We start from the raw sequence: 24,426 nt of genomic DNA, 5'->3' as shown, positions 1-24,426 counted from the left end.
CATAGGTCTTTCACAAAGCACATACCTTAAAAAGATATTGAAGAAGTTCAATATGGATCAGTCCAAGAAGGGGTTCTTGCCTGTGTTGCAAGGTGTGAAATTGAGCTCGGCTCAATCCCCGACCACGGCAAAAGATAAAGAAAAGATGAGTGTCATCCCCTATGCCTCGGCCATATGGTCTATTATGTATGCCATGCTATGTACCAGACCTGATGTAAACCTTGCCGTAAGTTTGGTTGCAAGCCACCAAAGTAATCCCGGCATGGAACACTGGACAACGGTCAAGAATATCCTGAAGTACCTGAAAAGGACTAAAGGACATATTTCTCGTTTATGGAGGTGACGAAGAGCTCATCGTAAAGGGTTATGTCAATGCTAGCTTCGACACAGATCTGGATGACTCCAAGTCACAAACCGGATACGTGTATATTTTGAATGGTGGGGCAGTAAGCTGGTGCAGCAGCAAGCATAGCATCGTGGCGGGATCTACATGTGAAGCGGAGTACATGGCAGCCTCGGAGGCAGCGCATGAAGCAATCTTGATGAAGGAGTTCATCACCGACCTAGGAGTTATTCCCAATGCGTCGGGGCTGATCACTCACTTCTGTGACAACACTGGAGCTATTGCCCTTGCCAAGGAGCCCAGGTTTCACAAGAAGACCAGGCACATCAAGCGTCGCTTCAACTCCATTCATGAAAATGTTCAAGATGGAGAAATAGATATTTGCAAAGTGCATACATATCTGAATGTCGCAGATCCGTTGACTAAACCTCTTCTGCGAGCAAAACATGATCAACACCAGAACTCTATGGGTGTTTGATTCATCACAGTGTAACTAGATTATTGACTCTAGTGCAAGTGGGAGACTGATGGAAATCTGCCCTAGAGGCAATAATAAAATGATTATTATTATATTTCCTTGTTCATGATAATTGTCTATTGTTCATGCTATAATTGTATTAACCGGAAACAGTGATACATGTGTGAATACATAGACCACAACATGTCCCTAGTGAGCCTCTAGTTGACTAGCTCATTGATCAATAGATAGTCATGGTTTCCTGACTATGGACATTGGATGTCATTGATAACGGGATCACATCATTAGGAGAATGATGTGATGGACAAGACCCAATCCTAAGCATAGCACAAGATCATGTAGTTCGTTTGCTAAATCTTTTCTAATGTCAAGTATCAGTTTCTTAGACCATGAGATTGTGTAACTCCCGGATACCGTAGGAGTTCTTTGGGTGTACCAAACATCACAACGTAACTGTGTGACTATAAAGGTGCACTACAGGTATCTCCGAAAGTGTCTGTTGGGTTGGCACGAATCAAGACTGGGATTTGTCACTCCGTATGACGGAGAGGTATCTCTGGGCCCACTCGGTAATGCATCATCATAATGAGCTCAATGTGACCAAGTGGTTGGTCACGGGATCATGCATTCTGGAACGAGTAAAGTGACTTGCCGGAAACGAGATTGAACGAGGTATTGGGATACCGACAATCGAATCTCGGGCAAGTAACGTACCGTGTGACAAAGGGAATTGTATACGGGATTACTTGAATCCTCCACATCGTGGTTCATCTGGTGAGATCATCATGGAACATGTGGGAGCCAACATGGGTATCCAGATTCCGCTGTTGGTTATTGGCCGGAGAGCTGTGTCGGTCATGTATGCGTGATTCCCAAACCCGTAGGGTCTACACACTTAAGGTTCGGTGACGCTAGGGTTATTAGGAGGACTTGTATGTGATTACCGAATGTTGTTCGGAGTCTCGTATGAGATCCACGTCACGAGGAGTTCCGGAATGGTCCGGAGGTGAAGATTTATATATGGGAAGTTGTAATACGGTCACCGGAAAAGTTCGAGGGCATACCGGTATTGTACCGGGGCCACCAGAAGGGTTCCGGGGGTCCACCGGGAGGGGCCACCTCTCCCGGAGGGCCTCATGGGCCGTAGAGGGAAGGGAACCAGCCTTTAGAGGGCTGGGTGCATCCCCCCCTTGGGCCCATGCGCCTAGGGTTGGGGGAAACCCTAAAGGGGGCGCCCCCCTTGCTTGGGGGTAAGTCCCCCCCCCCCCCTTGCCCCCCCTCTAGATCTCATACCTCCAAGGGACGAGGGGAGGGATGCACACATACCTCCAAGGCACAGCCCCTCCCCTCCCCAACACCTCTCCTCCTCCGTAGAATCTTGGCGAAGCACTGCTGGAGTACTGCCTCTCCATCACCACCACGCCGTCGTGCTGCTGCTCGAGATCTCTTCCTCAACCTCTCCCTCCTCCTTGCTGGATCAAGGCGCGGGAGATGTCTCCGTTCTGTATGTGTGTTGAATGCGGAGGTGTCGTCCGTTCGGTGCTAGGATCATCGGTGATTTGGATCAAGACGAGTACGACTCCATCAACCCCGTTCTCTTGAACACTTCCGCTCGTGATCTACAAGGGTATGTAGATGCATCTCTCTCTCATTGCTAGAAGACTCCATAGATTGATCTTGGTGATGCACAGAAATTTTTTATTTTCTGCAACAATATCCAACACCCTGCACCTGGTTTCCACGCGTACCCCGGTTTATATAACCGAGCGGGTATTCAGAAACACTCTTGACTTTTGGGTCCGGAGGCTGAAGCGAAAAGGTCCGCCATGACAAATGATTTACAATACGGCTAGGGACAAAATATCTCCATTGAAGTACATAGTCACTTCGACTCAAAAACTTCTTATATGCCATCCAACAGGCTATCTAGTCTATAATCCAGTTGGGAATATTTTACGGCTAATCCTGCCTGGTCATATACCAGACTAACGGGAATTTCTTTCCCGTATGACCCTACAGGTCTGACCCGGGACATATGATTCGGATCGACCTTGGTATACAGCGTCTTTACCATGGCCCAAGCTTCCCTCGCACCTTGGCGACAGGCAGATATCTTCCATAGCCGGAAACGCCACCGCGCTCCCTTGAGTAGCTGTATAAGCTCCCCCATACTTCCTGGTAGGGAGGCGGACGGCCACAAGGCCTTGGCGATGCCATGCATCACCTGCCGAACTTGTTCGTGCAGTTGCGAAAGCTCTTGTAGAAGATCGCCTGAGGATCCGGGCATCTCCTCTCCGGGACGGCCAGTCAGCATACCTATAAACATAACTCTGTTAGCTCGTTTCTTCGCCGAACTATATAAAAGTTCATTTGAGCACATACTAAAAATGCCGCATTGAAGCCTTTTATTTTCCTTCATGGAGTCGGCCAGCTGGGCCCCAACATCTTTCAATTCCACGCTCAGCCGGGTATTAGCATCTTGGAGATCATTTTTCTCCTGCCTGACCCATGTAAGTATACGCTCACCAGCGTCTTGATGCCTTTGAGCTCTCTGTTCATCCTCTTGTAGGATCTCCGGATTCACTCCGGGATTATCCGCGAAATCTGTTGTCAGATCTGCAACATGTCAACACCATCGGTATATGTGATTACGTTTTTTCTCGATAAAAGAGAAACACTACCAGTTGAGGCCTTCTTGGATTTCTCTAGTTCGGCAGTCATGGCCCTTAGCTGGGTTTGACACTTCTCCAGCTCTTGAGACAACAGGTTATTCTTCTTTGTGACAACCTATTCATACAATGATCCTTAAATCAGTTGTACCAACTGTTTCAAGTCTCAGGGTCTACTGATATACATAATTATCAGATTTTACTTACCCATATATCTTTCAAATACTGGTCGGTGGATCTAGCAAGTCCATCTTGAGCAGCTCGGATGTACACATCACCCGAGTTGAAGGCATTGAAAGCCTCTTCAGAAAAACTAGGGTCGCGGAGCGCGGCCCGCCGACGCCGATGATTCATGCCGCTCTCCACTTTGGAGTTTGTAGCGGATATTCTATCCGAATGCTCTATATGAGGACTGTCCGATGTCGCCCCCGTGTTAACCTCCGCCCTCGAGACCAGTTCTAGAAAACTGTTGGTGGAGGCATGACGGGTAGGATCCCCGGACATAGTTCGGCGGATGTTCTTTCTGTCAAGACACAATGGATAGTGTCATACTTTAAGATGACAGCCACAGAGCATGTTTAAAACCATACCTCTTTGATGATGGCTTAGCCGCATTTCTGTTCGCCTTCCTTTTTGGAAGCCTACCTGGCTTAGGCACTCCTTGTTGGTGAGTTGCCTCGGGTTTGGCGTGGTGTGCCGACCGTCTTCCCTTTAAAAGCATGAGAATTTGCGGTGGGTAAGGTGGAAAGAGTAATCCTTTTTGGAAGATAAGTCTCCTATTTACTTACATACGATACAGGTTGGAGGACGAGATAGTTGGCGATGATGGCCACTTCGGTGCCATCACAGCTTGCCTGGTAAAACACCCCTTCGACAAACTCCACGAATATATCCGGATCCTCTTCGAATCCGGGGTCAAGGGCCCGGTTATGGTCCTTTGGCTGTGGAGCCGGGCTGTGGATCTCCCTGGTAAATTTCCGCCATTCCTGTTATAGATGGACGGAGTAAATATTTATGATAAAGGACTAGGAATGAATAGAGTGGAGTAAGGGATAGCAGCTCACCCAGCTGGGAGGGTTGTACATGGAAAATCCGTCCCGTGGCTTAATGCGGATGAACTCCTCTTCTTCTCCTTTGTATAACTCGGACAGTATTTTCAACAGAGCGGTGGTGGAGTTCGGACCTTTCCGGCCGCAGCGGGTGGTGTTGTCTTCTACGTTGAAGTGCCACATGGGATGCCCTCAGTACTGGAGTGGTTGTACCCCCCGCATTATGCATATTGCCATAACCTCGATTATTGCCAATCCGGATTGAGCAAGCGTCTATATCTTGCTCATCAATTGAAGGACCTCTCTGCTATCTTCCTCCTTGGGGCTCCGGGGACGCCATTTTTGGCGCTTCTTCAATGGAGTGTTTGTGAACTCAGGAAGACCCATTCGAACTAGGTCAGGAAGGGAGACGTCCTCTATATAAAACCACTTGGAAGGCCACTCTTAGATACCTTCTTTGGTGTGCCGGATAGGTATATGGTCCCGGCGATGCGCCATATCTTGGCTCCGCCCACTTGGAATATTGATCCCTCTTGATTGTGAGGGATGAGGCAGAACAGCTTCTTCCATAGCTCAAAATGGGCTTCGTAGACCAGAAATAGCTCACAAAAAGCAATGTAACCTGTGATATGCAGGATGGAGGCTGGGCTAAAATTGTGCAATTGGAGGCCATAGTACTCCAGGAGCCCGCGAAGGAACGGATGGATTGGAAATCCGACACCCCTCAGCAAGTAAGGGACAAGGCACACTCGCTCCCCCTGGGATGGATTGGGAGCATTCTCCGCTTGGTCCCCGCCATCATAAGAAGCCAATCTGGCTTGGACGGGGACTAGGAATGCGGGAGGGAGAAACCCCTGGGTCTGCAACTTCACCAATTGACCATAGGATACGGTACACTTCTTCCAATTGCCTGGCTTGACGCTGTGAGGGCAGGAGGAGGAGCTGCAAGCGTTGACCATGATGGAATGGTTTTTTTTGGGTGCGCTCTGATGATTCCTCGCTGAGGGAAGATGGTGTGGATTGGATCTGAAGATCCCCTTCTCTTTAAATAGACGATTTACTTACATGGTTAGGCTCGCAAGTGTAAAAATGCCCCGACTCCTCACATTCGCTCGACACGTAGAAGATAGAATTATTGTAATACAGAAGCCAATGAAGTGTACCATTAAGTGAGGAGCCGAACACTCCTCTTGACAAACAGGTTCTTTGAAGAATTCGGAGAAGGAAACTGCCTTACAATGCCGAAGACAATCTGCACGCCAGACTCATTGTCATTGAAGCCTGGTTCGGGGGCTACTGAGGGAGTCTTGGATTAGGGGGTCCTCGGACAGCCGGACTATATATGTTGGCTGGACTATGGGGCTATGAAGATACAAGATAGAAGACTTTGTCCCGTGTCCGGGTGGGACTCTCCTTTGCATGGAAGGCAGGCTTGGAGATTCAGATACGTAAATTCCCTTCTCTGTATCTGACCTGATGTAACCCTAACCCCCTCCGGTGTCTATATAAACCGAAGGGTGTAGTCCGTAGGACGAGAACAACAATCATAATCATAGGCTAGCTTCTAGGGTTAGCCTCTACGATCTCGTGGTAGATCAACTCTTGTAATACTCATATCATCAAGATCAATCAAGCAGGAAGAAGAGTATTACCTCCATAGAGAGGGCCCAAACCTGGGTAAACATCGTGTCCCCCGCCTCCTGTTACCATTAGCCTTAGACGCACAGTTCAGGACACCCTACCCGAGATCCGCCGGTTTTGACACCGACACCAACCAAGATCACGATTAACCCATAGGACAAAACGGATCTACTCAAACATCATAGGATAAACATAGATCATTGGGAAATAATATATGGAGTTGAGCACCATGTTTAAGTAGAGATTACAGCGGGGGAAGAGGTTTTACACTGCTGCATAGAGGGGGAGAAAGTTGGTGTTGACGGTGGGGGAGAAAGTTGGTGTTGACGGAAGCAAGGTTATTGATGTAGATCGCCGTCGCGATCCTAGCCCCGGCGGCGTTCCGGTGCCACCGGGAGAGAGGGGGAGAGAGCCCTCCTCCTTCTTCTTCTTCCTTGGCCTCCCCCCAAGATGGGAGGAGGGTTCCCCCTCTGGTCCATGGCCTCCATGGTGGCGGGGGGCAGGAGCCCCTCCGAGATTGGATCTCCCTCTCTGTTGTCTTCTGTTTCGCGTTCTCCAGATCTGGCTGAAAACCGTTTCTTATATTCCCAGAGATCCGCAACTCCGATTGCGCCGATCTTTTTACATGATTTTTTTTCAGATATAAGCTTCCTTGCACCCGAAGTACAGCTCCAACCAACGTACGAGGTGGGCACAACCCACCACGCCATGCTTGGCTCCTCTGGCGCGCCCTGGTAGGTTGTGCCCACCACGGGCCTCTGTTTGCGGTGATTCCAACTCCCAAAAATAAAAAATATTCCAAAATAATTCTCCGTGGAGTTGCATCATGTTTGGACTTTGTTTGATATGGATTTTCTGCGATACAAAAACATGCAACAAACAGGAAATGGCACTGGGCACTAGATAAGTAAGTTAGTCCAAATAAATCATATAAAAAGTTGCCAAAAGTATGTAAAACTTGTATAATATTGGCATGAAACAATCAAAATTATAGATACGCGGAGACGTATCAGCATCCCCAAGCTTAATTCCTGTTCGTCCTCGAGTAGGTAATGATAAAACAGATAATTTTTGATGTGGAATGCTACCTAACATAAACTTGATCATATGTCTAGTCATGGCATGAATATTAAGACATAAGTGATTCAAAGCAATAGTCTATAATTTGACATAAAGACATTAATACTCGGGCATCCCAACAAACAATTATGTCTTTCAGAATATCAACGCTAAATAAAGCTATCCCTACAAAATCATATAGTCTTGTCATGCTCTGTCTTCTTAACACAAAGTATAAATCTACAACCCCGATAACAAGCTGAGCAATTGGTTCATACTTTTTAACACGCTTCAGCTTTTTCAACCCTTATGCAATACATGAGCGCAAGCCATGGATATAGCACTATGGGTGGAATAGAGTATGATGATAGGGGTAAATATAATGAAGACAAAAAAGTAAGAAAGTCTCACATCAACGCGGATAACTAGCGGGCTATGGAGATGCCCATCAATTGATATCAACATGAGGAGTAGGCATTGCCATGCAATGAATGCACTAAGAGATATAAGTGTATGAAAGCTCCATATGAAAACTAAGTGGGTGTGCATCTACTCCTGTAATGAAATATTCCCACTAGTATATGAAAGTGACAACATAGGAGACTCTCCATATGAAAAACATGGTGCTACTTTGAAGCACAAGTGTGGTAAAGGATACTAACAATGCCCCTTCTCTCTTCTATTATTTTTCTTTTTTCTTTCTTTTTTTTCTTTCTTTTTTTTCTTTTCCTTTTTTTCTTTCCCTTTTTTCTTTCCTTTTTTCTCTTTTTTTCTTTCAATGTCCGGAGTCTCATCCCGACTTGTGGGGGAATCATAGTCTCCATCAACCTTTCCTCACTGGGTGACTGCTCTAAAAATGATGACCATCACACTTCTGTTTACTTATGACTCAACAGAAATAAAAATTACAACTTGATACCTATAACAAAATATTACTCTATATGAATGCCTCTCACAGATGATCTAGCATAACATGTATAAAAAGGATGCACGGTGGCTGAGCCACAACTACTATGTCAGCTATATGATCATGCAAAGCAATATGAGAATGAATGCTCAAGTCGTCAAACGGAAGTGATGGAAGTTGCATGGCAATATATCTTGGAATGGCCATGGAAAAGCCATAATAGGTAGGTTTGGCGGTTGTTTTGAGGAAGATATAATAAGGATTATGTGTGATAGAGCGTATCATATCACAGGGTTTGGATGCACTGGCGAAGTTTGCACCGACTCTTGAGGTGAGAAAGGTCAATGCATGGTACCGTAGAGGCTAGCAAATTGCGAAAAGGTAAGAGTGCGTATAATCCATGGACTCACATTAGTCATAAGGAACCCACATCCTTACTGCAAAAGTTTATTAGCCCTTGAAGCAAAGTACTACTATGCATGCCCCTAGGGGGATAGATTGGTAGGAAAAGACCATTGCTCGTCCCCGACCGCCACTCATAAGGACGACAATCAAGGATAAATTGTGCTCCAACTTTCATAGCATAACGAGAGACTATACGTGCATGCTTCGGGAATCACAAACCTTAACACCAATATTCTTACTTAACAACAACCGTTTACTAGTACTTCCCACATATTTATCATCTCTATATTGCAAGGAATCAAACATATCATATTCAGTGATCCATAAGTTTTATGTAGGATTTTATGACTAACCATGCAATTGACCAATTCCTGTTGACTCTCTAAATAGATATAAGTGAAGCATGAGAGTTTAATTATTTCTACAAAAGAACATGCTCTAACAAATATAAGTGAAGCAAAAGAGCATTCTACGAACATCGGTTTTCTATGTGAAGAGAAGCAGACAATCCACACTTCAAATGATATAAGTGAAGCATGTGAAGCATTCTATAAAGCCATACTCAAAAGATATAAGTGAAGTGCAATGAGAATTCTATAAATCAACCATGGACTATCTCATACCAGCTTGGGGAATAAAATAAAAATGAAAAATAAATACAAAAGATGCTCCAAGATTTGCACATATCATACGAACGAAACGAATCTGAAAACATACCAATACTTGTTGAAGAAAGATGGGATGCCTTCCCGGGCATCCCCAAACTTAGACGCTTGAGTCTCCTTGAATATTTACTTGGGGTGCCTTGGGCATACCCAAGCTTGAGCTCTTGCCTCTCCTCCTTCTCCTCATATCGAGACCTCATCGATCTTCGAACACTTCATCTACACAAAACTTAAACGAACTTTTACTGGCGGGCTTAGTGAAAATGGCAATGAAATCCCATCATGTACTGCTGCAACATTATTGTACAATTATAAAAAAACATTACCCATTGTATGCTATCACAATTCTATGGCCCCAAGCCAAGGAGGCTTCAACAAGAATTCAAACATACGCAAATAATGAAGCTATAATAGCAATCTGTGAAAACAGGACAGTCTATAAAGATTTGAACATCCACCATACTTCTGTAAATCTAAAAATTCTGATAAAATTAGAAAAAATAAAAAAATTGTATAGAAAGACAGTGCAAAAAGTATCAGAACCGTTTGACATTCCAGTAAAAAATGTAAAATCGCGCACTACAGCCAAAGATTCTGTTTTGCACTGCACAAACCAACAAGCAATTTAAACATCCTAAAGGCAAATCTTGGCACATTATTTTTATAATACAATGGAATTGTACAAGGGGATAATTATTTTTGTTGAAATTTTTTGTAATTAAGATTCACAAAGTTTCTGTGAGCATGAACAAAGTTCAAGGAGCTCCCCCAGTTCAACAATGCTTGTCTCTCTCACTTTCACTTTCCTTTTTGAAAAGTTTTGGGTTCCCCTCTATATTTTTTTTGTTTTTAAACTTTATAAAAGCACTAAACAGAAATAAATCACTCTCTAAAACTTCCGGGTTGTCTCCCTGGCAGCGCTTTCTTTAAATCCATTAAGCTAGGCATAAAGTGCTCAATTAATGGATCCACTCGGATCCCAAGGTATATCAAAGCCAATTTGAATTAGCAATGATTTGGCATTTAGTAGTGTGGACAAAGCAACATATATCAAGCAATGACAATGTCTAACTCTCTTCCTATGCATCGGCATGTCATACAACAACAATTCATGCACATCAAGTAAAGGCCAATGCATAGCATAAGTAGTTTCTTGCATTTTTTTCGTGTTGGAAACATAGAGAGGTGGAGATGTAGTTCCTCTCTCATAATAGCAAGTAGGATCAGCAATTACATGCATATTATATTCATCAAAATCATCATGTGTAAGGATAAAAGGCAACCCATCAATATAATCCTTAACAAGAGCAAATTTCTCCGATATAGTGTAGTTGGGAGAATTCAAAAAGATAATAGGACTATCATGTGTGGGTGCAATAGCAACAATTTCATGTTTAACATAAGGAACAATAGCAAGTTCATCTCCAATGGCATAATTCACATTGGCATCTTGGCCACAAGCATAACAAGCATCAATTTCATCAAAAAGGGATATTTCAAATGAATCAACGAGATCATAGAAATTATCATAGCATTCATCCTTCGGTAAGAACGAAAGGGCACTAAATAATGTATAAGTTGGAGGGTTACTCTCATTAGAAGGTAGGAACGGGTAGCTAATCTGTTCTTCCTCCACTTGTTCTTTGCTCTCCTCGTCATCTTTTTCATCCAATGAGCTCACAGTTTCATCAATCCCTTCTTCCATAGACTCCTGTAAAATATTAGTCTCTTCTTGGACAGCGGAGACTTTCTCCATAAATGCCTCAATATCGGAATTGAATTTATAATTATCATAGAAATATTTAAGGATGGCAAAATTTTCAAGCCTATAAACATCATCATCAAAAGCTTTAAACTTTTCAAACAAATATTCAATTTCATAAGCACCCTTAAAAGTAACAAATTCTTCTATGTGTTCCACATCATAATAATCATATATACCTCTAGCATAAGAAGCCAAGGTTTCATTATCATTAAATTCACATGAAAAGGGAAGGTGTGGAGCATTCATCCTAGAGCAACAAGTAAAAATAGATCTCACGCATAAATCTCGAGCATACCAATGCAACATATAAATTTGATCCCATAAAAGTTTCCTTTCTGTGTCAAGCGATAGTCCCTAAAGCATTCACGTTGATCCAACGTTACTCCCATTATACAGTTGAATGGGGTTTTCTCAGGATTATCAAAGTAGTGCATAATATCTTTTACATAACAAGCATCGAGGGTTTTAGGAGGTTCCCCATCTCCATGAGTAGCAAGTACAACTAATATTTTTGGTGTTTCGTGTTCCATATCCATAAGTAAAGATAGAGAACAACTTAGAAAAGGAAATAAAAACTACTTAGTGCTAAAGCAAACAAGAACACACGAGAATATTCACCCCATGCTATTGCTCCCCGGCAATGGCACCAGAAAAAGGTCTTGATAACCCACAAGTATAGGGGATCAATTGTAGACTCTTTTGATAAGTAAGAGTGTCAAATCCAACAAGGAGCTAAAGGTAGAACAAATATTCCCTCAAGTTCTATCGACCACCGATACACCTCTACGCATGCTTGATGTTTGCTTTACCTAAAAAAATTATGAAACTATTTTTCAATAATAAAACTATGAGTATTTTGCTAGAATAAAACTAAGAATAAATTCCAAGGTAATAAAAGTACATAGCTTTTGTCATCAAGAAAGTCATTTGTCCCTAGACAATCGATAACAAGTACCAGTAATCATTCTTGTAATTTTATATGAGGGAGAGGCAAGAGCTAACATACTTTATCTACTTGGATCATATGCACTTAATGATTGGAACTCTAGCAAGCATCCGCATCTACTAAAGATCATTAAGGTCGTGAAACCCAACCATTGCATTAAGTATCAAGTCCTCTTTACTCCCATACGTCATACCCCACCTACTCAGGTTTAAGTTTCTGTCACTCTCGACACCCACCGTAAGTGAACCATGAACATATTGCAACACCCTATAGCGGGGGCCCCTCACATTTGCGCGAGACAGAGGGCACTCTAGGACAGCACCATAAATAAAATATACAATCATACCAACCAAGATCACGATTAACACATACGACACAACAGATCTACTCAAACATCATAGGATAACCATAGATCATTGGGAAATAATATATGGAGTTGAGCACCATGTTTAAGTAGATATTACAGCGGGGGAAGAGGTTTTACACCGCTGCATAGAGGGGGAGAAAGTTGGTGTTGATGGTAGCAAGGTTGTTGATGTAGATCGCCATCACAATCCTGGCCCCGGCGGCGTTCCGGCGCCACCGGGAGAGAGGGGGAGAGAGCACCCCTCCTTCTTCTTCCTTGGTCTCCCCCTAGATTGGAGGAGGGTTCCTCCTCTGGTCCATGCCCTCCATGTTGGCAGAGGGGCAGGAGCCCCTCCGAGATTGGATCTCCCTCTCTGTTCTCTTCTGTTTCGCGTTCTCCAGATCTGGCCGAAAATCGTTTCTTATATTCCCGGAGATCCGTAACTCTGATTGCGCTGATCTTTTTACATGATTTTTTTCCAGATATAAGCTTCCTTGCGCCTGAAGTACAGCTCCAACCGACGTAAGAGGTGGGCACAACCCACCACGCCACGCCTGGCTCCTCTAGCGCACCCTGGTGGGTTGTGCCCACCACGGGCCTCCATTTGCGGTGATTCCAACTCCCAAAAATCACAAATATTCCAAAATAATTCTCAACGGAGCTGCACCACGTTTGGACTTCCTTTGATATGGATTTTCTATGATACAAAAATAGGCAACAAACAGGAACCGGCACTGGGCACTAGATAAGTAAGTTAGTCCAAATAAATCATATAAAAAGTTGCTAAAAGTATGTAAAACTTGTATAATATTGGCATGAAACAATCAAAAATTATAGATATGACGGAGACGTATCACAAATCTCTCGGTATCCCTCCTTGACTTGATCGTGGATGGAATTAAATGTCTCTTGATGTGTTTGGTTCTCTTGTGAAATCTAGATTCCTATGCCAAGGCAATTGCACTAGTATTGTCACAAAAGATTTTCATTGGACCTAATGCACTAGGTATTACACCTAGATCGGGTATAAACTCCTTTATCCAGATTCCTTCATTTGCTGCGTCCGAAACAGCTATGTACTCTTCTTCACATGTAGATCCCGCCACGACGCTCTGCTTGGAACTACACCAACTTAAAGCTCCACCATTCAATATAAATATGTAGCCGGTTTGCGACTTAGATTCATCCGGATTAGTGTCAAAGCTTGCATCGACATAACTATTTACGAAAAGCTCTTTGTCACCTCCATAAACAATAAACAAATCCTTAGTCCTTTTCAGGTATTTCAGGATGTTCTTGACCGCTGTCCAGCGAACCACTCTTGGATTACTTTGGTACCTCCCTGCTAAACTTATAGCAAGGCACACATCAAGTCTGGTACACAACATTGCATACATGATAGAACCTATGGTTGAAGCCTAGGGAATGACTTCCATTTTCTCTCTATCTTCTGCACTTGTCGGGCATTGAGTCTGACTCAACTTCACATCTTGTAACACAGGCAAGAACCCTTTCTTTGACTGATCCATTTTGAACTTCTTCAAAACTTTATCAGGGTATGTGCTTTGTGTAAGTCCAATTAAGCATCTTGATCTATGTCTATAGATCTTGATGCCCAATATATAAGCAGCTTCACCGAGGTCTTTCATTGAAAAATTCTTATTCAAGTATCATTTCATGCTATCCAGAAATTCTGTATTATTTCCAATCAACAATATGTCATCCACATATAATATTAAAAATGCTACAGAGCTCCCACTCACTTTCTTGTAAATACAGGCTTCTCCAAAAGTCTGTATAAAACCATGTGCTTTGATCACATTATCAAAGCGTATATTCCAACTCTGAGAGGCTTGCACCAGTCCATAAATGGATCGTTGGAGCTTGCACACTTTGTTAGCACCTTTTGGATCGACAAAACCTTCTAGTTGCATCACATACAACTCTTCTTTAAGATATCCATTAAGGAATGCAGTTTTGACATCCATTTGCCAAATTTCATAATCATAAAACGCGGCAATTGCTAACATGATTCAGACAGACTTAAGCATCGCTATGGTTGAGAAGGTCTCATCATAGTCAACTTCTTGAACTTGTCGAAAACCTTTCACAACAAGTTGAGCTTTGTAGACAGTAACATTACCATCAGCGTCAGTCTTCTTCTTGAAGATCCATTTATTTTCTATGGCTTGCCGATCATCGGGCAAGTCCACCAAATTCCACACTTTGTTCTCATACATGGATCCCATCTCATATTTCATGGCCTCAAGCCATTTCACGGAATCTGGGCTCATCATCACTTCCTCATAGTTCGTAGGTTCATCATGGTCTAGTAACATGACTTACAGAATAGGGTTACCGTGCTACTATGGTGCGGATCGTACTCTGGTTGACCTACGAGGTTTGGTAGTAAATTGATCTGAAGTTTCATGATCATCATCATTAGCTTCCTCACTAATTGGTGTAGGAATCGCTGGAACTGATTTCTATGATAAACTACTTTCCAATTCAGGAGAAGGTACAATTACCTCATCAAGTTCTTCTTTCCTCCCACTCACTTCTTTCGAGAGAAACTCCTTCTCTAGAAAGGATCCATTCTTAGCAACGAAAATCTTGCGTTCGGATCTGTGATAGAAGGTGTACCCAACAGTTTCCTTTGGGTATCCTATGAAGATGCATTTCTCTGATTTGGATTCGAGCTTATCAGGTTGAAGCTTTTTCACATAAGCATCGCAGCCCCAAACTTTAAGAAACGACAACTTGGGTTTCTTGCCAAACCACATTTCATATGGTGTCGTCTCAACGGACTTAGATGGTGCCCTAGTTAACGTGAATGCAACCGTCTCTAAAGCATAACCCCGAAACTATAGCGGTAAATCAGTAAGAGACATCATAGATCGCACCATATCCAATAAAGTATGGTTACGACGTTCGGACACACCATTACGCTGTGGTGTTCTAGGTGGCGTGAGTTGCGAAACTATTCCATATTGTTTCAAATGAAGACCAAACTCGTAGCTCAAATATTCGCCTCCATGATCAGATCGTACAAACCTTATTTTCTTGTTACGATGATTTTCCACTTCACTCTGAAATTCTTTGAACTTTTCAAATGTTTCATACTTATGTTTCATTAAGTAGATATACCCATATCTTCTCAAATCATCTGTGAAGGTCAAAAAATAACGATACCCACCACGAGCCTCAACACTCATTGGACCGCATACATCGGTATGTATTATTTCCAATAAGTCAGTAGCTCGCTCCATTGTTCCGAAGAATGGATTTTTAGTCATCTTGCCCATGAGGCATGGTTTGCAAGCACCAAGTGATTCATAATCAAGTGATTCCAAAAGCCCATCAGCATGGAGTTTCTTCATGCGCTTTACACCAATATGACCTAAACGGCAGTGCCATAAATAAGTTGCACTATCATTATTAACTTTGCATCTTTTGGCTTTAATATTATGAATATGTCTATCACCATGATCGAGATTCAACAAAAATAGACCACTTAACTAGGGTGCATGACCATAAAAGATATTACTCATATAAATAGAACAACTATTATTCTCCGATTTAAATGAATAACTATCTCGAATCAAACAAGATCCAGATATAATGTTCATGCTCAACGCTGGCACCAATTAACAATTATTCAGGTCTAAAACTAATCTCGAAGGTAGATGTAGAGGTAGCGTCCGATGGCGATCACATCGACCTTGGAACCATTTTCGACGTGCATTGTCACCTCGTCCTTAGCCAATCTTCATTTAATCCGTAGCCCTTGTTTCGAGTTGCAAATATGAGCAACAGAACCAGTATCGAATACCTAGGCGCTACTACGATCATTAGTAAGGTACACATCAATAACATGTATATCAAATATACCTTTCACTTTGCCATCCTTCTTATCCGCCAAATACTTGGGGTAGTTCCGCTTCTAGTGACTAGTCCCTTTGCAGTAGAAGCACTCAGTTTCAGGCTTAGGTCCAGACTTGGGCTTCTTCCCGGGAGTAGCAACTTGCTTCCTATTCTTCCTGAAGTTCCCCTTTTCCCTTTGCCCTTTTTCTTGAAACTAGTGCCCTTCCTGGCGGCCTAGGAGGGGCGTGCAAAGGGGGGAGTCCTACTTGGACTCCTAGTCCAAGTAGGATTCACCTACCTTACTTCCAATGGAGAGGGGAAAGGGGAAAGGGGGAAGAGGGAGAAGGAAAGGGGGGCGCCCCCACTGTCGGTGTCAAAACCGACGGATCTCGGGTAGGGGGTACCGAACTGTGTGTCTAAGGTTGATGGTAACAGGAGACGGAGGACACAATATTTACCCAGGTTTGGGCCCTCTCTATGGAGGTAATACCCTACTTCCTTCTCGATTGATCTTGATGAATATGAGTATTACAAGAGTTGATCTACCGCGAGATCGTAATGGCTAAACCCTAGAAGTCTAGCCTATGGAGATTATGATTGTGTATATCTGCCTCTACGGACTAAGCCCTCCAGTTTATATAGACACCGGAGGAGACTAGGGTTGTACAAAGTCGGTTACATAGAAAGGAATCTTCACGTCCGATCACCAACCTTGCCTTCCACGCCAAGGAGAGTCCCATCCAGACATGAGAAAGAGTCTTCGGCCTTGTATCTTCATAGCCCATCAGTCCGGCCCACATCAATAGTCCGGCTATTCGAGGACCCCTTAATCCGGGACTCCCTCAGTAGACCCTGAACCAGGCTTCAATGATGAGGTGTCCGGCGTGCAGATTGTCTTCGGCATTGCAAGGCGGTTCCTCCTCCGAATACTCCAAATCTTCCTTCGAACACAGGAAACATGTCCAGCTCTGCAAAACAAATACCACACACAACCGTAGAGAGTATAATACTTCACAAGTCTAATCTGCTGACAACTTTTTGTGGCATGACATCACGTCGCCCCCGGTCATTATTTGAAACATTTTTTAGCCTACCGCTCCATATTCTGAGATGCGGTTTCATTGGCACGTCTTGTCAAAGCAGAGATCGTGTCCCCTTATTGCGGAATTCTCATCAATACGGGCATGGGTAATCCCACTGTACCATTTACACGGCCCTCAGGGATAAGTGAGTTTTTAGGGAAAGTGGGGACGCGCTTGATATTCACTACCTTAATAAAGAGATAAGGATCCACCTCTTTCACCCACACCTTCTTTCTCTCTGCTTCCCCCATTCTTGAGCTCCAGCACGCAAGCTCTCATCTCTTCCACCCCCAAAAAGCACTCCAGCCATGTCCGAATCCGGAGCGCAGGGCAAGTGGATGATCTCCTCTGTCAAGGAGAAGGATATCAAAAAGCTCTGGGAGGTCGGGTATCTGGCCAACGAAATCACCCACCAACTTCCGACCGAGGGACAGATCGTCCCCACTCTGGAGCCCCATGAGAGGGTTGTATTCCTCTCTCAATTTGTCCGCGGGCTGGAATTTCCTCTCCGCCCATTCGTCTGCGGACTCATGTACTATTACAGGTTAGATTTCCATGATATATCCCCAAATTCTTTTCTCCACATCTCGACATTCATCGTCGTATGTGAGGCCTTCCTCCGCATCCCACCACACTTTGGATTGTGGTTAAAGACCTTCAATGTGAAGCTGAAGGTGGTGGGCGGTCAACATGTAGAGTGCGGAGGCGCCATGGTGAGCAAGATGCCCAACGTCACATGGCCAACAGGTACTTTTAATGAGTCCGTCAAAGGGTGGCAAGAACAGTGGTTCTATGTCACTGAGCCGCGTGACACCACCTGGGTCGCGGCTCCCGAATTTCGATCTGGAGCCCCGATGCGGCTCACCTCTTGGCCCGAGAAGGGCCTGGACTGGTCTTCGTCAAATGAGTTGATAGCGCTCCAGGCGCGTATCAAGAACATGGTGGACAAGAACATCAAGCTTGTCAACGTGATCCAGGTGATGCTAGTCCGACGGATCCTTCCATGCCAAAGCCGGACTTGCCATCTATGGGAGTTCGATCCGGCCAAGCACCAGACCCTACTGGAGTTCTTCGGCACAATGCACGAAGACATTTGGAAGGTGATATTCAAGCCCAGCAAGTCGAGGCCAGACACAACCGAGGATCACAGGCACAAATTGGCCCGTCCCTCTAGTTCGGTAAGTCTTTACATGTTTTCAAGGTGTATCCTTTACTCGCATACTTGAGGAAAGTGCCTAAGCTTCCCTACTAATTCTCTCAGGGATGGACAAAGAAGGCGGAGAAGATTCACTGTCCGGATCCGCTGCCCGAGGACCCAGCAATTCCACTTCTGACGAACATGCTGGCTCCGGCGCCCTATAAAGCGTCGAAGAAGAAGGCCAAGAAGGAGGCCAAGGAGACCAGGGGCGGTCTTCGTCGCAAGGGCACTTCGGACGTGATGTCTGAAGACGCCGAGGTTCACTCCTCCGCCGCCGAGGACGATGAGGAAGAGGAGGAGGAAGAAGAAGAAAGCCATCCCCCCCTGCGAGGGGGAGAAGGAAAAGGACGGCCTCCACGCGTTTGGAGGCCGAAGCGTCTAAGAAGGGGAAAGCTTCCCTTCCGAACGATTCCACCATGGCTACCGACAGCAGCTCAGAGTGGACTCCCTGGGTCAAACCCCTAGCCAAATCGTGAGTACTAAAAAATCAAGACATGTTCATATATCCGGCCTCACTACTGTATAGTATTGATGTGTTGAATCACGTATTTGCAGTCCGACTCGGTCCAACCTCGAGCGATCCTCATCGGAGGATTCACTGGACCCGGAGGCGATGGACAGCGGGACCCTTTCGGCGGCTTCCTCTCCCAAGGCCATGGATAACACTGAGGTGTCGTCGCAAAGGACCCCAGGCTGGGGAGAGACTCAGGAGGCTGTCAGGGTGGCGCCGGAGGGTAAAACCTCGGCAGCCAGACACACGGGGAGCAAAACCCCATGGATATTGATGATGGGGGCCATATCAAGTTCGCCCCTCAGCCGAATACAATTCCGGAGACCCATATGGCTCCGGAATCATGCCAGCATCCTCCTTCAAGAGAAGGAGGTGCACCTATTCCACCGGTGACCTCTGTCCATCCAAAGGCACCAGATACTTTGCTGGAAGTGTTGCAAGGTCTTCCATCGTTGAAGAGCACCGCACCCTTATGGGCACGGTGATTGGGAAGATTCAGTTCGCGAAAAGCGGGCTGACCGAAGCCTGCACAAGCCTTCTAACAGGCTTTGAGGTAAGCAACGCAATATAGAAAGAATGTCACAGTATATACATTAGCCCCTATACACTGTCTGGTTTTTGAAAAGAAAAACTGGACAGCGGATCGAATAAGTTTCGCAGGAGACTAACTATGAAATGTCTATGTGAATAAGCAGGCGTTGTTACTGGCTGCGACCTCCCATGCTACCGAGGTCTCCAGACTGAAGCAGAGTCTAGAGTGGACCTAGGAAGAGCTCGGCCATGTGAAGAAACAGCTGGAGGATAACCAAGGTATTTAATAACCTTGTCTATATTTAGGAAGGATGAATAAATTGTTTTGACTAAAAAATGTCATGATATTTATTAGGAGCTGCGACCAAGGTCGAGGCTCTCAAGAAGGCGCTAGCCGAGGTCGAGGAGAAGGTGGCCAAGGAACAAGCCGCTCGTGAAAAGCACGAGGCCAGGGTCAGTGAGGTCTAGCAAGAGCTCGAGGAAGCCATGGAGAAATGTGAGTCCTTGGAGCACAATATTATGGATAAAGAGTCCGAACTCACCAAGGCCCGTCAAAACACACACGATGCCCGGGTTGAAGCTCAGGCCGCCTCTCTAGGAAATACAGGAGGCCAGAAAAATCACGGAGGGCAAGGCCTTTATTATGTAGAGCAAATATGTGAAGGAAAGGTTCTTCTTACTGACCCGAATTTGGAGTTCTCCAGGGGCGTTTGTGGATCTGCCGCATAGCATTTTAGATGTTGTGGAATTCTTCCGAGCTGAAGAGGCGGCTCCACGGATTAGCTATTTTGGTCGCAATATCTTGCGCCAGAACATCCGGTGCCCTTTAGCGATCAGCTAAAACAGCTGGTCGAACTGCATAGGGCGACCGAACTAGCCATGAAGGATTTTAATAATCCGGCTATGCCCTGTTGAAGCCATGCCCAGCAGCTACTTCGGGCTCGTGAAGCGGCTGGTTAATGCCTGCCCTCGGCTTGATGCTATCAAGCGGTCTGTCTACATCGAAGGCGCGGGAATGGCGTTCGCCCGAGTCAAGATGCACTGGGCAAAGATGGATGCCGCAAAGCTTATGACCGAGGGCCCACTGGCGGGCAAGGACCACTGCATGCCCGAGTTGTACTATGACAATGTCTTGGAGGGATCCCGCATTGTGGCAGAGGAATGTGCCAAGGATATTATATTTCCATGAATACATTCACATTATCCTGTGCTGTAATATGAAACAAGATCGTTATGTAATATAATGCTTGTTATTTAAAATTTTACCTCCTGTGCAACCGTTTATATTAAATCTGAGAGTTGGCCAGTCGTCGGCTTCAGCCCCCACGTAGGAAGTATAGGGGTGTTCGGGGTAAATCTAAACACTCTTTACTCTAGAGTTTGGTCCTTAAAGGAGGTGTTTAGCGCAACGAACTAGGCAATCGGACTATAAGGCTTTATCACCCTCACTTAGCCATAGGAGTTTGACAATAAAAATTTAGGCGTAGCCCCTAGTGTTCGTAAGTCCGAACTTGGGGTGCTGTAAACACCTAATCGGATAAGAACTGATTCATCGCACAATGCAGAAGAAATCTTTAAAGATTTGTAACCTCTCGAATAGCTAACCGTCTCTCACCGCATCATGACAGTCAGTTTTCGGCTTTCTCTACTGAGGTGCTCGTTTGGAAGAACCAGGACACAATCGCAGTAGTCCTCCCTTTACTACCCTAGCCGATATAGCGGAACATAAGGTAGCAAGCACAGGAGCCAGGCAACCCAACTATTGACCCAAGACATGATTCGGAGCCGGTGCATATAATGCTATAAGTTTGGGGTGCCGAACAACTGCAAAAGTGTTCGGATTTTCTTGTTGTATTATGGGGTGCGATGAAGCCCCTGGCGAATTAAGGTGTACCAGAGTGTACGGGTGCAATTGATAAAAATATCAAGAAAAATGAAACAGCAAATTAATGCCATATAAATTGGGCCGCAAACTATTTTTATTAATAATACGTTGAAGCGCATGTGTACAAATAGTGCGATAAACAATGTGACTGTTTAACCTGCCAAGACCAGGGGAGCTGCGTGCGGGTCCGAAGACAGATAGAATGATCATCGAGAAGAATATCTAGAGATTCCTTCGCGCATTCGAGCTGCTTCCTGCCTTGGTATGTCCGTCCTTTGATAGGTCCGGCAATCAGGTCGCCAGCAATGGCCTAAAAAAAGGTAACCTGGAAAGAAAGAGAAAATTAAAAATTATGTGTGTCTAGGAGCGGTTGAGCCGCATTGTGGAACACGATCTAGTTGTGCCTTCGTCTATGCCCATGGTATTTTGAGTGCATAGTTATGTACACGCGATACGAATGTCGCCGTTTGGTCAAGGTTGGGACGGAGGCCGAAATGCTAGTCAAGCTCTTGACAAGGTGGACTGTCCTGCTGCAGGGTAGTTCAGACTCGTTTGACAGTCTCCGGAAGCTTGGCCACCGAATTAAGGTTCTTCCTGAAGAGGCTGCTCTGTGCTTCTGCTGCTAGGGCAGCGATGTGCTCCTTGGTACTGAGGGAGCATTTCGTGTTTCCATTGATTGTTATGATACTACATGGTCCAGGCATCTTGAGCTTGAGATAAGTGTAGTGTGGCACCACATTGAATCCAGCGAATGCGGTTCGTCCGAGCAGTGCATGATAGCCACTGTGGAAGGGGACGATATCGAAGATCAATTCTTCGCTTCGGAAATTGTCTGGGGATCCGAAGACCACCTCCAGTGTGATTGAGCCCGTACATCGGGCCTCTACACCTGGTATGACACCTTTAAAGGTGGTTTTTGTGGGCTTGATCCTTGAGGGGTCAATACCCATTTTGCGCACTGTATCCTGATAGAGCAGGTTCAGGCTGCTGCCACAGTCCATGAGGACTCATGTGAGATGGAATCCATCGATGATTGGATCAAGGACCAGTGCGGCTGAACCGCCATGATGGATACTAGTCGGATGGTCCCTGCGATCGAAAGTGATCGGGAAGGACGACCATGGGTTAAATTTTGGGGCGACTGGCTCCACCACGTAGACGTCCCTGAGTGCACGCTTTCGCTCCCTCTTGGGGATATGGGTAGCGTATATCATGATCACCGTTTTAACTTGGGGGAGGGGAAAAACTTCTTCTGTTCCCCTGTGTTTGGTGGCCGGGGCTCCTCGTCATCGTCCTTGCTTTGCGGCTCCTTCTCCTTGTGTTCGGCATTTAGCTTGCCATCCTGTTTAAACACCCAACACTCTTTGTTGGTATGATTGGTTGGTTTATCAAGAGCGCCGTCGATTTTGCATGGACGATCGAGTATGAGATCCAAGTTGGACGGGCCTGGATTGTTCCTTTTATGTGGCTTTTTCCGCTGACCGACCTTAGAGCCACTGAATCCGGCGTTGACTGTCATGTCCTTGGTGTTGCCACCATTGTTTTGACGCTTGTGTCTGTTGCGTCGGAGCTTGCCGTTGCTATCTCTGGCTTCAGAAGTGCCAGGTTTACTTGAGTTGTTGTTGCTATGGGCTAGCCAGTTGTCTTCGCCCGCACAGAAGCGGGTCATAAGCATCGTAAGGGCTTCCATGGACTTCGGCTTTTCTTCGCCGAGGTGTCGGGCAAGCAATTCATCACGGATGTTATGTTTGAAGGCCGCTAGGGCTTCGGCATCCGGACAGTCGATGATCTGGTTCTTTTTAGTTAAGAACCTAGTCCAGAATTTCCTGGCTGACTCTCTAGGCTGTTGGATTATGTGACTTAAGTCATCGGCATCCGGAGGTCGGACGTAGGTGCCTTGGAAGTGTCAAGGAAAGCATCTTCCAAGTCTTCCCAACTTCCGATGGAGTTTTCGAGAAGACTGTTCAACCAGTGCCGAGCTAGTCCCTTGAGTTTTAGCGGGAGATATTTGATGGCGTGGAGATCATCACCGTGGGACATATGAATATGGAGAAGAAAATCCCCAATCCATACCGCGGGATCTGTTTTCCCATCATATGATTCAATGTTTACGGGTTTAAACCCTTCTAGGAATTCATGTCCCATTACTTCATCAGTGAAGCAGAGGGGGTGTGTGGCGCCTCTATGTCGCGCCACCTCGGGACGTAGCCCAGATGGAGCTGGTCTGCGGTATTCGGCCCGGACAGGTTTGTATTTGTCACGCTTGGTCGGATGGCTATAGTTGCGCGTCGGGGCACGCCCTCGTGATCCATAGATCGATCTGATCTGACCTGCTCTAGCTTCCAGGTCATGTCGTAGGTCATATGTGTATTCCCAAGCTGTTGTGTCTTTGTTCTTATGGCGAGGTAGTGCAGGCTGGTGTTCGGCTTGAGTTGTCGCCTTCTCCTGGCCACGCGGTGGTCGGTCAGCCGCATTGTGCGCTAGTAGGACGGGTTCCAGCGCCTCGTCATCGAATTGGGGTAGCAATTTGCGCTTTGGGTAACTTTTGGTTGGGTGCTCGAGGTCGTATTCCTCGGCTGCCAGGACGTCAGTCCATCTACCGTTGAGCAGATCTTGATCAGCTTGAAGTTGTTGCTGCTTCTTTTTCAAGCTCCTTGCAGTGGCAATTAGCCGGCGCTTAAAGCGCTCCTGCTCGAAAGGTTCCTCAGGCATGATAAATTCTTCGTCGCTGAAGCTCGCCTCGTCCTTGGAGTGCGGCAGGTAATTACTGTCCTCCGAGTCTTCATTCATGGCATGTTAATTGGGGCTAACTCGCCCATCTTTCCATTCGTCTTGTTCGGAAGTTGGCTCAACGGGGTCTTCATTGTCTTCTGCATAGTCCGGAGTATGATTCTCTCTTGTGTCGGTATCACTGTTTTTTCCATGGCGTGGTTTAGAGCGGCGCCGCTGATGTAGGCGCTTTGGCTGCTTCTCAGGAGGTTTATCCTCGGCTGGATCCTTTTTGTTGTCGCCATTGTTTTCCTTGGGTGTATCCACCATATATACGTCATACGAGGAGGTGGCCGTCCAGCGCCCTGTACAC

Source organism: Triticum aestivum, chromosome 2B, assembly GCF_018294505.1.
Source record: "Triticum aestivum cultivar Chinese Spring chromosome 2B, IWGSC CS RefSeq v2.1, whole genome shotgun sequence".
Lineage (NCBI taxonomy): Eukaryota > Viridiplantae > Streptophyta > Magnoliopsida > Poales > Poaceae > Triticum > Triticum aestivum.
Note: the sequence above shows the minus strand (reverse complement) of the source record.